Raw genomic sequence first — 12,282 nt, 5'->3', positions numbered from 1 at the left:
GAAGCACATTCTTCTGCTCCCCATTACGCTACAGTCATTGTGGAAAGGAACAGTGATTTATATACATTACTTATAAAAAGACTTAAAATAGAAATTATCAGTATTTGCCTTGTTTGTCTGATTGCAGATTAATTCTTAAGAATTTAACCCATGCAAATCAAAAAGGGAAAAAATTTCATTTGCCTACTTTGCTGCATTCAAGGTTGAGTTCCCTTTGATATGTTATTTTGGGGATTTTCATCCTTCCCAGGCCCACAGTGTTTCTGCATAAAAAAAAATAATCAAAGTCTCTGCTTTTCCAGGTAAATGAGTGTGACCATCTCAAAAAACTAATGGCTTGTACAACATGAATGAAGAAATGAGAGCACATTTCCAATTAACTTGCATAATAATTGAAAAGCACTTGATCTTACTCGTTTTCCATTCCTTGAAAATCGCCTACACTGTGTAAAGGCCTCACTCACTATCTGGGAAGTACTTAGAATCTTATTTGTGGGAAATTTTAATTTCAAAAGATTGAGTCCATGACTCTGGGAAATTCAGATTCTTTATTTCATGGATATCAGAAGCAGGATCTTGAAACGGAACTATTAGTTTCAAACCTAAATCTAACTAATAACATTAAAACTAGATATCTAAGCTACAATTTAACTTCATCTCCCCAAATACAACTCCTACTATTGCATCACTTTTGCTTACTTAATGACACTGAAAAATGTAAGAAAAATAACAGAAACCTGAGAAGTAAACCAGTGAAAAAAGACACTACATACCTCTCATTTAAATATTAATTGTATTTTGAGTCAGATTAATAAATGTGTTAAGAAACCTTATAAACACTAATAAAGCACCTCTATATAAAGTATTTGTGTTACAGGAGCCAAAGAGAGTGTTTCAGTCTAATAGGTAAACAAATTTCAGCATTTTAAACAATATCTAATTATACTGTGTCAAACCCAGAACATTTCTACTAGGTGAAGAGGGGTAATGTCAAAGACCCTCCCTCTAATTAATTAGCACAGAATACTCAGTAGAAGTGCATATGCATTTACACGTGCAGGATTCAAGTTATACCAACTTGACCTTAAGTATTGTGAATTACAGACTTTAGAGTCACCTCTGTAGATTCACTTTCTTTCACCAATGAATTTATTAATATTTTAAAATCCTTTGTTTTTATTGAGGGACCTTCTACATGAGACAGAGAACAGTATATCATAATACTATGATATCCTGACTATTAAAAAAAAATAAGAAGAAAAAGATGATCTGAATTAAATATTTTGTAGCTTCTAAAGTTGCATAATATAGAATTAGTTTTCAGAACTTTTCTTAGTGTAAACACCACCTTGTCACTAACCATTATAGCTGGTTACTGAAAGGTCCTTTTGAGTTCTTAGCAAGAGCGGATACAGTATTAGATCCACAATTGCATATTTATAGTACCTTCCACAGTCTTGTAGTCTTCCTATTTTATATAATAGTTAATATGCAGCAATTAAAATCCTGTGAACTTGTTCTTTGTTTCTGACAATAATGCAGGTAAAAAAATGAAAATAAAACTAAAATGTAGAAATAATTATGGCAAAAATGTGTTTGACTTTCTCCCTCCCTCATAGAATGGCTTGGGTTGGAAGGGGACTTCAAGGATCATCAAGCTCCAGCCCCCTGCCACAGTCAGGGCTGCCAACCTCCATATCTAATATTAGACCAGGCTGTCCAGGGCCCCATCCAACCTGGCCTTGAACACCTCCATGGATGGGGCATCCACAGCCTCCGGGCAGCCTGTTCCAGCACCTCACCACTCTCATAGTAAAGAACTCTCCGCATTTGGGAAATCTGTTCACTTACAGTACACTAATAAGAACGTTTTTTTCTTTTAAACCTAAAGAAATATTTCATTCCCAACTTTAAACTTCCAATTCTTAAATGTAAGTATTTCTGAGAATTTGGTAGCCATGACCGCAATGAATAGATAGCAAGTGACACTGATGGAACACTAGCCCACCTATGGTGACAACTGAACAACTGTAGACAAGAAACCTGAAACAGCCAGGGGGATCAGGCAGATCAGCTATGGCAGTCCCATCTGAAGACCTCATGAGAGCCTCTGTAATGTTTGGCAGCTAATATCTAAAATTATCTTCTGATAAAGAGGAGAAGCAAGTATACTTTTAAAATCACGGTTTTATAGCCTTTGATTTAATTGGGAGGTGGTAAACATCAGCAGTATGGAAAGGAAAAGAGATCTTACTTGGTCTTATTCTCACAGTATGTAAAGAATTCAAGTAAGGCACACATTGCAACGTAAGAGTTACAATTTAAAAAGTAACACCTTAAACACAGGGAAAGCAAAGGCAAAAAGATAGAATTTACTGAGATTAAATGAAAGCAAGTAAGTTCAGCTAAAATTACAGAGTAGTAAGACCTTTAGGGAAAGAAACATGCAAAGTATTTATAAAGATGTTTTTCCTCTTAAAAAAAAAATATATATTGTTAATATAAACACTGTTATTTAATCCAAAGATTATACGCCAGTGGCCACAGCTAGGAATCTCTAAAGACGGTGAGATCTACTGAACACGGTAATGTCTACAGATGAAAGTTTTACATGAGAAATGAAGGTTCATGTCTAAAAATCTGCACATAGAAGGAGAAGAAAACACAGGTAACCCAGTATCCAGGGAATCTCACATTGTAAGAAATGATTAAAGAAAACAGAACTGCTTGTGAATAATTTCAGAAAATTTCAAAATAGCTATAGACAGTAAGGACTGAAATGTAATTATTTTTGTTTTCCACATAAAAACATTTATGAACAAGTATTTACCTTTTTTTTTTATTTCATTCATCACAAACTGCCCTTGCCCAATTACTCTCCTTTCAAAACAAGCACAAAAGATCTAAAGCTGGAAAAATGCATATATATATATATACACATATATATAAATGACAGCCCACAGAGATTGCTTTAAACCTGGTGCAATCACTTTTACCAAGACTCTTTGCTGGCTTGGTAGAAGCTGGCATGAAGAATGCATTAGCCACATATGATTACCATAAGCAGTTTTGCTACGGCAAAGTCAGAATCCTACCTGAAAAATAACCTATAAATATCCTGCAGCTCTTCAAATCTACACAGGGCTGATAACTCTGAGTGCTACTGCTGACATCTGAATGTTGTCAAGTTTAGCTTGCACTGCAAGCTGGGAAAGACCTCTCATACTTAATTCCTCAGGGCTAGCAATAATACATTTCTGTTATACTCTAGCTTCCTTTGTCAAAGCAAGCATTCAGAGATTCTCCTCCCTTGTCCTTGAAACATATGGCATAAAAACACTAGAAAAGTAAATCATTAGCTCTGTTAAAGCACCAGCAATGTTGTTGTCTGGTCTTTCTGTGACCAGTTTCCTTCTCTGCACTGAAATGCCAATACGCTCAGCTTTGCCTTCTTACAGCTCCTTATGTCCACTTCACAGAGATGTGAGATGCCCTGTTTGACAGGGACAGAGGGACTGAAAGATCTCGAGGTTCATTAATCTTGTTGACCCTGACTGTCTTATTTTAAGGAGTCATCATACCTAGACTGCTATTTAAGTGTTTAGTATTGGAAATGTTTTTGACTCAGTTTATTTTGTACATTATTTATGTTTTGAATGTTCTTTTCTACTATCTATTCTACTCAGTAAGTAACTACATGGAAGCGAATGCTAAAATAAAACTTGAATATTACTTGATTCAGCACTGTATAGTTGGAATGACTTTTAGTATCCGAGATGTACTCTAAAAATTTAACTCCATAAAAATTAGCATTGTAAGGTAATGACCAAAGGAAAAGGCACTTCAAAATGTAGTATTTTCCCAAATGACTGGAATGTGGCAGACTACCAGAGTAAAAATTAGCAAAATTAAGATATATATATATATATATATATCAAGACACTTTTAGGCACCCAAGAGAAAAGATTTGCTAGTGGAGAACTCTGGGTAAAAAGGAGCAGTATCTGCACTAAAAATTCTTTTCCCTTTCAAAAGCAAGATCAAAGAAAAGCATTAATCAAAATTTTTTTTTTTTCAGTAGTAGTATGATCCAGTGGTAACGAAGTCTGGGGCTTCAGTTAGGCATTTTTATTTAAGGTTAAGGTAACTCATAAACAAGAACTCCGTACAGTCATTATGAACTCATTTCATTATTTTATTCTTTTTAAGATTCTTGCGATATTAGCGAATATATGCTGCTGTTAGTTTCCTAATTAGAATGAAAATAGCAGAAATGAAAACTTTCCTTATTTTGCTTTTTTAGAGAATTATAAACAGATTGCCATAGGAGACTGAAACTTGATTCTTTGCTCAGTACATCATCATGAGTGTAGGGATAAGTCAGGGGCAGGGAACTAAAAATCCAGACCCTTCTACCAGATACTTTGCAAAATGGTATCACACTGATCTGCAGTGGGCCCAATAAATTGCGATTAAAAAGTGGTCAGTATATATTGGAACAGCTTGCTAATTACTTTATATTGAAGAAACTATAGCAGTATCTACTAATAATGTTTATGAAAATTTTCTTGTTACAGGACTTTTTCCGGTATGTCAACCTTACCAAAATTTAAGCGATCACTACTGACATTTTCCATCCCATAGACTGAATAAACATTTTACTTTTATTTCTTAATCAGCAGAACAACTTCAGCAAAATGGTTCAACAGCTCATGACTAACTTGGAAAAAAATATTTATTTGAGGAAAAAAACAATGCTCAGCATCTTTGCTTTAAAAAAAAAAAAAGAAAGTCATCTGGAGAATATTTGCCTCACAACAGAGAATTGAAATTTGACAGATGTGGGTGAAGCTTGTGTCAGAGAGAGGTTTTTTTTTGTCACTCCCATGCCAATCTTTTCAACATAGTTTGCATATGTTCTCTAAAGATGGAAATTTTAGCAGATAAATTCTTTGGAGCTGCCATTCACAGTTTTTACTTGATTACCTTGCAATTGCAGCTTTATTGAGTATTCAAAAGGATGCTTCACAAAATAACCATTTTACAAATACAGTCAGTATAGGCCTACATGGTGCCATTACATAGTTCATAAAACCAAGACTAATATCTGAACAGAAGGTCACAATTACGTAATTGCAATCACAGTTGTTCTGACCTCCAGAAAAATCTAAAGGAAAAATGCAAAATACTAGTACGACTCGGGAGGATCAGGAAGTTTTCAGGTGCCACACAGAACATGCTGCACTTAATTGACAAACAAAAATATGGTCTCCCTGCCTTTCATTCACAGGCTATCACTTCAAAATGAAGCCAAGAAGATAATCAGAGAGCTGGAGCACTTCTCCTGTGAAGACAGGCTGAAGGAATTGGGCTTGTTCAGCCTGGAAAAGAGAAGGCTGCAGGGAGCCCTCATTGTGGCCTTCCAATATTTACAGGGAGTTTATAAACACAAAGGAAATCAACTTTTTACATGGGTAGATAGTGATAGGACAAGGGGAAATGGTTTTAAACAAAAGGAGGGAAGACTTAGATTAGATGTAACATGGAAGTTTTTCAGTGCACAGGTGGTGAGGTGCTGGCACAGGCTGCCCAGAGAGGCTGTGGATGCCCCGTCCCTGGAGATGCTCAAGGCCAGGTTGGATGCGGCCCTGGGCAGCCTGATCTAGTGCTTGATCTAGTGGCTGGCAACCCTGCCAGTGGCAGAGGGGTTATAACCAGATTATTATTTCCAAACCAAGTCATTCTATGATTTTACAAAGTGAATGACATATTCATGTATATTTACATTTGCCTACAGGCTTCTTGTCCCAGAATACACACACAAAATTACTAAAGAAAATTAAGAAAAAGGTGGAACAGACAAATAATCTTTCAAAGCTGTAAATAGTTAAAAAATAGTTTTGATTAAGGCAGATTTACTGTATACATAAGTAACACAGTTTGAAAGCCTAACTACTTCAGATCCCAGTAATGAAGAATTTAACATTATGTTATTAGTTTAAAACTCTTCCAAGGAAATATTTTCTTTTCTCTATACTTTTTCACAGGCACTTATCAGTAAACATTCTTCTTAAACAGTACAGTTAGATACAAGGAAAATGTCTTTTTACAATAAAGGTGGTGAGGCACTGGCACAGGTTGCCCAGAGAGAGATGGTGGATGCCCCGTCCCTGGAAACGTTCAAGGTCAGGATGGAGGGGGCTCTGAGCAACCTGATCAAGCTGTGGATGTCCCTGTTCACTGCAGGGGAGTTGGACTAGATAACCTTTAAAGGTCCCTTCCAACTCTAAGAGTTCTATGATTCTACACACATGCTTCAGATATAAAAATAAATGAGAGCATATTGAGCTCACTTTGTGCTAAGGGTGAACAGCTAGAAAAGGTCAGTTCATGTGATTGTTCTACCACAGACTGTGACAATTTCATGCAAACACTTGCACTGCTGTGATGCAGAAAACCTTACAATACATGAGTCATCCTCTTGTCAAATCCTTTGCTATCATCATGTCATTTTGTGGCTAGAAACAGTAATAGACAGGGAAACATATGACGTGCATTATCAGGTCCCTCCTGCTGGTAAAAACATCCCATTTAAGCCATCCTTGAAAAATTTGTCTTATTTTGAATTTTATCTTTTACAGAAGTCTGAGGTTGCATTATCAACCTTCTTTTCTTTGGAAGAAAGAATATACAGCTATAAACTATGTTCACATCTGCATGAAACTAATACTTCGGCTCCAATTCCTGACTAGAAACCATGGCAATAGTAGGGGTCTCATGTACTCCTCATACATTTATGTATTCTACAGCCTAGGAGTAGCACAAAAGACTGCTGAAGTTACTATAACTTTTACAATGAGCATAACTCTTAAGGCTTTCAGGTGATTTAACACATGTACCTGATACCAAGTCAAACTACTGAAATCAGTAAGGTTAAGCTAAGACTTTTTATATTGAACTGGATGTGAATTTGCATAATTCACATCTAGATAACTCAGTTCCAGTTTGCACTTTAGAAAAAATGAACTGTAAATTAATCTTATTTTCAAACCAACTGAAATTAACACTGCAATTTATAGAATAAAAATGAATATTTTAGCAGTACAAAAAGACAAATTGGCAACTTCAACAACATTCATTTCTACTAGTGTTAGAAGAAGAATGTTTAGGAACTAAACAGTTATTGACATATACATCAGTTACAGAAGTCCGCCAACAAATCAGAAGTGATTTAAACTGTCAGCAGAGCGCACTTTCCACATGATGCAGTATAGTTCAAAGGTTAAGAACGTGACATTAATTTAGAAACTCACTTACTTTGAAACTCTTCCTCACATTGACTTCACAAGATACTAGGGTTCTCAAATGACAGTGGAGAACTCTGCTTTGCATTTGTATAATGCAATGCTTTCCTATTCTAACTTGTGTTTAGACAGTGCCCAGAGGAAGAGACTTCCAAGAGAAGAGAAACTTTCTTTTCAATCCAGATGTATCAGCCGACATTTGAGAAAATAAATTGGGTCAAGGTTTCTCTTCTGTATTGCATTCTAACATCCACCACCTTTCTTACAAGAAATAAAATCATGGAGAATTTGACAATTTCTGCACAGTAACAGGCTGCCCTGCCAGAGTTAAGAGCAAGCTGAGGCCCTTCTGTTCTGAGAGATTTTAATGCTTTGTCTCCTTGTGGAGCTCCAAGCAGCTGCTTTCACAAGAAAAAGGTCTAGCTCATGTCTTTACGTCAGCATATAATTCAGGCTTTGTGCCAAAACATAAGGTTCTATTCTGAGAGACTTTCTTTGATGCAATACTCCTCTCCATGGCAGAGGCATGAGGGAGGTATAATTAGTATTAAAAGGAAACTCAACACAGCCACCATCACCCCAATTTTTGCTGAAATTTGCATACTTCTTTCTACAACAAAAGATACCATACAACATTAATGAACTTTTATGCTCAGGCCCTACATTCCTTAACATCTTATATGACGCAAGGGAAACAAAAGTCAGTCTGCGTGCTCAGAGGCATCTTGCTGTATATTAACCTACCTCAGACTACAAGTTCCTAAGAACAGACTTTCAGCTAGTATTGAAATGATAGTAACCACAACTACCCTAAGTGAATGGGAAATCTAATTTCCTAGCAGATTCCATTTCTAGAATAAAATTTACCATGTTACATTAAGTTACATTATTGCTTTAAAAATGGCACCATTCACAAAGAAAAGGTCTAGGGACATTCCATTGTGAGGAGTTCCAGCTATTATATGTTTTCTAGATAGCATCTGACATTACCCTATCACTTGGTGCCAAAGCTGTAAAATCAAACGGAAAGAAAACATTTACAAAGGTTACGCTTGCAGTGCTTCATAAAGAACACAGTAAAGAGCAGAGTGAAGCATGGTGCTTTCTGCAACTCCACCATCTCCACAATACCTGCTCGCGGGGAGCAGCATGCTGCCGTGACTGTCAGCACCAGCCCTGCTGTGCCTGACCAATGCAATGAGGAAAGAGAAAAAGTCAAAGACACTGAACATGAAATCTGAGAATGAAGCTGAGGATGTGTGCTGCTTTCATGAAAGATACCTTCAGCCATTTCTTTCCAACAGTTCACACGCAAGCAGCCTTCAGCTTTGGTCACTTTTCTGCATAAGGACTGTAATTTGGCCTGACACTTATGAAACAAGACTTAAAACCACATTAATACAACAATGGATTTTCATCATATTATCAGATGTTGTAATGCATAGATTCCAATGAAAGAAACAAATTTTTGTGTATATGCCTGTTGACTTGAAATCACGCAGACAAAACTATGTGACTTGGATTTCTTTTATTTTAGGAAAAAATAGAGGTTTAGGAAAATGTATGATTTTATGTTTCGAAGAATTTAAAATATACCATTTCAATAGTAAAAAAGAATCCTACACATCTTCCTTTAGGATTCAAAACAGTAGCTTCCAAGTGTTTCACATGTGAGATTTGTAATTCTTGTATAGCAGACATCACCCTTTTTTTCTTTTATATTCACATAATGACATCAATTAAGCACTGATTCTTGCCAGTACTTTCTGAATTAATGCAATTAGATGTGAGCCAAAAAAATCTAGTCACACAGACTAAACTGCCTTCTTATGGAACTGTAATGAGTAAAATCAAACAGCAAGAACTCCAGTGGAAACAACAAACAGTAGCAACCTTTGTCTTACATTACACTGACTGCTTCATATAATTTCATTTCTACATAAAATAGAGAATTCCATTGTCTGCTCTGCTGCCATTTCTCTTGATATTTGAAATATATTTAATTATACAAGGTCACATCTGACAAGATAAAGCTCTCTGGAGAGAAAGAAATTGAACTTTTCCATATCAGATCACTTCTCTCTCCAGAAATGAATTCTTTATTACCCCAAAATTACACGGTATTATCCTGAAATGACATGATACGTCTTATTTCTTATCTAGCACATTCCTGGAATTAGGCTGGAGTATAAAAGAAAACTAATGGTTCTGAGAATTGGCTGCTCCAAAGGGTTCACAATTTCATTACTCACTCTTTGTAATTGGCAGTCCACAGCAGGAGAAGCAGCAAGAAATATGCCAGTTGCATTTAGAGATGGGAGTTATGGCCTTTTCTTTATGATGCTCCATAAAAAAAATATGGCAAATTATAACAGCTGTTACGGATGTGCTAAACCTGCCAGAGGTCTGTTTGTGCTAAATGATTTTTTTCTGAATTTTATAGTTCTTCAGCCCTTCAAAGACTTAAAAGACTGTTTGCAACAGGAAAGCATAATCAAAAAAAAAGAACAATGAAGGGGAAGACAAATGTCACTGAAGACCAAAAGAGATTCAAATATTTCTGAAATATCCCTTTTATTTTCCTATTGAGTACTTATAGAGAAGAGACATTTCACAGCCATTTATTTTAGACATCAATCTTTAACTGTTGCACTTTTTTGGACTGTATGTAATCTCCACAAAATACGTAAATATAATTAAATGCATATGTTTTTTTCCTCCTCTAGATTGTTTTGGATATATTTACTACTGTTTTACATGGAAGTAATTTTCCAACATGGAATGTTATTAAATGGCAGCTAGATGAACTGCTTCCAAAAATTATCAGCATTCTATACAGAACGTAATTGCCCATGATTACTACATATTTCCAAAGGTATTTGTTCTGTTTTCCAATGATGAGAAAGGAAAAAGTAAATCAAGAACAGGAAGCACTCTACAGATGCACAAAGCATTATTTATACACAGATGCGTGTATACATACATACAAGTCTTGAAAAGCTAGACTTGGAGACTGTTCTAGTGACCACTTGTACAGGTTAACCCACAGTCGTAAGAATGACCAACCTCCCAAAGCAGCTCAAACATAACATTCCTACATTACAAAGGCTGTTCATATCCCAACAGGCAGTTTAAATTGGAGAAAAAATTGAAGTCAGTTTGTACCTCATTGTCCAATACACTTATAAATTCTCAATTTTCTGGACAGATTCTAGACTTCATCCTGTTTGTGCAAGTGAAGAGGAAGCAGTAAAAGTCTGCATTTTGGAAAGTCAACGAAGATGAAGATGCCAGTAGCATGGTGCTGTATGGTCCAGACACTACTTATACTGCTGCAGTGATATATGGTACTGTGGGCATTACAGAGCAGTTTGGGTATGATACCACGTAGGCTAGCTTTAACTGATCTCATTGCTAACTTTTGAATATTGGTGCTTTTCTGGCTGCCCTTCTAGCCACTAAAAAAAAAAACAAACTTGTTTTCTGGAAAGGTATTGTTTTTATTGTTATAGCTACTGATTCAACATTTTTAACATCTCTATGCGTTTAAAATCAACTATTAACAAGCAGGTTAAGCAGCTGCAGTAAAAATGCATTTACAGACTGAAGGCTCTACAAATATCAAACTGAAAGTACAAAGGAAGTGATGAATCACATCTAAAGGGAGAATGATTTTTCAGCCTAGGTACTACATTACAATGCTATTCTTTCACATCACTTGGGCTTTTTGAAGATATGCACAACTAGCAAAATCAGTAGAAAGATTTATGGAAATTTGCAGGTGCAAACTATAAGAGCCCATGTTCTTCCAATTAAATCACAGTAGCAGGCACTGCCATAGCATACATTCACTGCACAACACCATTATGTTATTGAAGTCTCCTACAATCATTAAACTTTAATTGGAGTTTAAAATTTCATTAGACAAATAAATAGTTGGAAATCCTCTTTGCATTGATATATTGTTCAAAAAATCCTCAATTCTTGAATTAGAACAGCGGGACTACTTGGACTTTTTTGTTACTAGGCTTTTAAAGCAGTATGCAGTCTACAAGTTTGTGTTCAGATGGTTTATAATTTATTGCTGTTTCTTGCTTATATTCACATATTTTGCAAAGCAAAGCAAAACCAAATAAATAAATAGAAAGGGAGACATAGGGTAAAAAAAAGTTCTCTGCACAGGTTCAAAACTGTTTAGTAAAGCTGAAATGTTATAACATACATAACCCTAAAATGAGAAAATGGGTCAGAATTGTTTTCCTTTCCAAGAGCAAACTATGACACAAGGTAAAGTGGACACTGTTTTAAAATTGAAAAGATTGAGTCCCATTTTTTTTTTTATTACACTGCTGACTTGTTTCAACGAAAGTGATAATTCTCCACTGTATAAATGACTGATTCTCAGAAAACCTTATTATCCAGAAGGTAAATATATCAATAAAAAATCTGAAGTCTTTCTGTATTATTTTCACAGCAAGAATTATTTCCCTTGTCTTGACTGACAAATGTCAACATTAAATTAATAACTTTGCTGTAGAACCTGTAAATGCCAGTTAAAAATGTATTCTGAAAGGCAGGTAGTAAAATCCCAAGGCAAGCAGAATCTATTTTAATAGCAATTAACATGTTCTGTATACAGCTACAGTGTGAAATAAAAAATAGCAATAAATAAATGATAATTGGTCTTAGAATGCATATTATGTAGACAAAAATCAGTTCTTAACCTTGCCAAACTGTGAGAAAAAAAATGAAGAAAAGCCAATGCTTATTTCACAGATGAGAAATGTCTTAGACATCATGGAAATGGAATGGGACCAAACTTTTTAAGATTAACTTATCTGATTCCTAATATGACAAAGAAATGGAGAAGAAAGCAATGAAAGAGAAGACACAGGACATATGAACTTATGTTGGTCTTCTAAAAACAACGTCAATTTTGGATTATACAGATAGTCCAAAATGTTATTTAGGGTTACTT

General features: G+C 35.5%; 1 protein-coding gene across 3 annotated transcripts in view; it reads right to left on the bottom strand.

Moving 5' to 3' along the window:
• Positions 1-12,282, bottom strand: part of GALNTL6 (polypeptide N-acetylgalactosaminyltransferase-like 6) — a 453,369-nt gene that overhangs the window by 169,761 nt on the left and 271,326 nt on the right. The gene's annotated exons all lie outside the window — the stretch shown is intronic.

Source organism: Numida meleagris, chromosome 4, assembly GCF_002078875.1.
Source record: "Numida meleagris isolate 19003 breed g44 Domestic line chromosome 4, NumMel1.0, whole genome shotgun sequence".
Taxonomy (NCBI): Eukaryota; Metazoa; Chordata; class Aves; order Galliformes; family Numididae; genus Numida; species Numida meleagris.
Note: the sequence above shows the minus strand (reverse complement) of the source record. Positions and strands in the feature narration are given on the sequence as shown.